This window comes from Mastigoproctus giganteus, chromosome 8 (genome assembly GCF_048544385.1).
Source record: "Mastigoproctus giganteus isolate SK-2022 chromosome 8, ASM4854438v1, whole genome shotgun sequence".
Classification (NCBI taxonomy): Eukaryota; Metazoa; Arthropoda; class Arachnida; order Uropygi; family Thelyphonidae; genus Mastigoproctus; species Mastigoproctus giganteus.
This window is the reverse complement of record NC_143582.1, coordinates 59,118,013-59,120,662: the sequence shown is the minus strand read 5'-3', so window position 1 is coordinate 59,120,662 and position 2,650 is coordinate 59,118,013. Positions and strand designations below refer to the sequence as shown.

Below are 2,650 nucleotides of genomic sequence, written 5' to 3'. Positions count from 1 at the left end.
TTCTCATGCTGTTTTGATCTACCGATGAGGATCTTCGGTTTCAAACGCAGACAGAACAGAAATCTGGCCTTCGCTGCAGAAGATATATTCGTGGACGTCCGCTTCCTTTCTTTCTGTTTAGACTAGCAGTTTTTGATAACTTTCGTAATAAAGGTGCCACTGTTGACAGATTACAGTGAATCATTTTAGCTATTTCATGCGTATAATGTTCCTCTGTATTCAACGCAGCAGCAAACACTTTTCGTACGTGATGTGGCCATAGATGCCGATGCGCCTAATAAATCCCTAAACAAACCTACCTGGTGTTAATTGTGAAAACTTAGCCATTGCAATAGCACAGAATATTGGGCTCGTGGCATATGCATTGTGCACATGCCAGTGTGGTGCCATATGCACAGTATTTATACTGTGCATATAGCACCACGAATGCTAGGGTAATGAAATTATGTATAGCACGTGACAAGCGAACTTATTAGAGATGGATGATGCAATAGGATAATGCTATTACAAAACATATATGATGTATCGGCAAATTTGAATTTTGAAAGTGATGCAATTTTTTTGATGATTTTTGGTTGGTGTTAAATGTACGGGGAAAAAAAAAAGAAAAAAGAAAAACTCTGCCCACCTACTTTTAAATTTTATTATTTTCAGACTTCTTACATATTTTGAGAGAATTACTGGCTCCAGAATAGCTGGTCTTTTTACTTTTTATAGTGTATTTGTTGATATTATTTTATTTTCTCACCTTCTGTTGACTTATTTCTCAGGGTGCTCATCTTGATTGTTGTCTGGACGGTTCTGAGGGTTAGTGTCCCATTTCGCTTCCCTTGCTGCGTGCAGCAGCAAAACAGATATTTCTTAAAGTAGGTGCGAAAGACTCCGCTAATGAAATACAGGGCAATCGGGTTGAGGCAACTGTTGGCAACAGTGAGCACGTAACCCATGATTTTCCAGACGTGCCAGAATTCCGAGTAGCACTTGTTGGAATTAGGGTGGAAATAATACCACATCATGAACACGTGGCTGGGGAAAAAACAGATAGCGAAGATGACCACGAATGCCAGCACTATTTTGGCAACTTTGGTTCGCGATCTGAGTTGCTTAATGTGGGTCGGATTTTGACCAATTGTGTTTCTAGAACTGGTAAGGAGATGTTTGGCCATCAGCACGTAGAAAGAGCCTATGAGTATGAGAGGAATGGCATAAAGTACTACGAACTTCATCACTACCATTGTTCGAGGGTACCAGGGTAACATGTCTCGAGGAAAAGGATAGCACACATAAATAACCTTATTCGAGTTCACATGTACCTCCCAAAGATACGAATAATAAGCTCCAGGAGTGGCTAGTCCAACAGCAATGCACCATATGCCAATAGCAAACATCATGGTCATTATTTTAGCATTGGTACCCGTATATTTCTTGATGGGCAGTACTATGGCAACGTAACGGTCGAAGCTGAGCATGGTTAATGTGAGCACAGTAACTACCATGGACACATCTTTTAAGAACTCGCTTAATTTGCAGATGAATCCTCCGTAGGGCCAACTCTCGAAGGTGTAGATAGTACTTATAAATGGGACTGTTCCTACAATAAGAATAAAATCCCCAATGGCCAAGTTCATGATGTATGTATTCGGTATGCTACGCATCGCTCGATGCCTGAGAAATATACATATCAACGTCCCGTTTCCTAGGAGACCAACGATGAACACTACAGCGAACAAAACTGGTACAACATAAGTCTCCGGACGTTGTTCATAAGGGACGTATTCGTCATCAGAAGCGTTTTCAGTAGCATTATCCTGGAAAGCTAGTAGAGTGATATTTTCTTTAGCTCTTGTGAGCTGGGACGGGGATATGTTTAATAAACCAGGATCTTTAGTGAATTCCATCATTTATAGCTCAGAGTAGCTGGAGATAGACGTCTTCTGAGTTAAGATCTTAATTCTGGCAAAAGCTCATTATTCAAGTTCAAGGATCAACAGTGACGGCGATGACACATTTTAGTGCTGATAGACCGCATGCACTTTCTAAAAAAATTCTTTAAGCCACAGACTTTCCTAACTTTCAAGCTATTCTCCTAAAAAGAAAAGAAAAATACACATGAGTTTATTTAATTTATATAGATCTTTTCAACTTTAAATTGCAATTATAAGAAATTTTAGAATTCTAAAATAAATTAGCCACTAAATGACTGGGGATAAGGAGCCAATTAACAGATAAGTTTGAAAGCCTTTTAGTGCGGTCTTAGCTGTGGACTGACTTTGTTAGCATATATCCACAGCTTATTGAGTGGGCATCGTGTTATTGAAGAAGGAAAAAATTTGATTTTTTGAGAATTAAAAAAATTGCAAAGTGATTTATATTAATGCTATCACCAAATTAGCATTGTAAAATTTGTAGCGACTTCTTTATCCTTGTTTCTGAGAGTGGAAAACGAATAAGTAATGAGATTCAGGTTTTCCTTTGTGTACGTGATGTTCGTGGATAGTACAATGTTTGCAATCGCTCTTTTTCCACGCCAAGGAGGAAACGCCTTGGTTAGAATCCGTCAGGACAGAAAGTATGTTTATGAGTTTTATTCACACCGTGGTCGAGTTGGTCGGTCTCTATCGTGGAGTGCAGGGCTTTTTCTCCCAAACCC

At 39.2% G+C, this 2,650-nt stretch overlaps 1 pseudogene; it reads right to left on the bottom strand.

Annotated features, from left to right (window-relative positions):
- Positions 1-716: 716 nt before the first annotated feature.
- LOC150081558 (neuropeptide CCHamide-1 receptor pseudogene) lies at positions 717-1,992 on the bottom strand (annotated as a pseudogene).
- Positions 1,993-2,650: the final 658 nt, after the last annotated feature.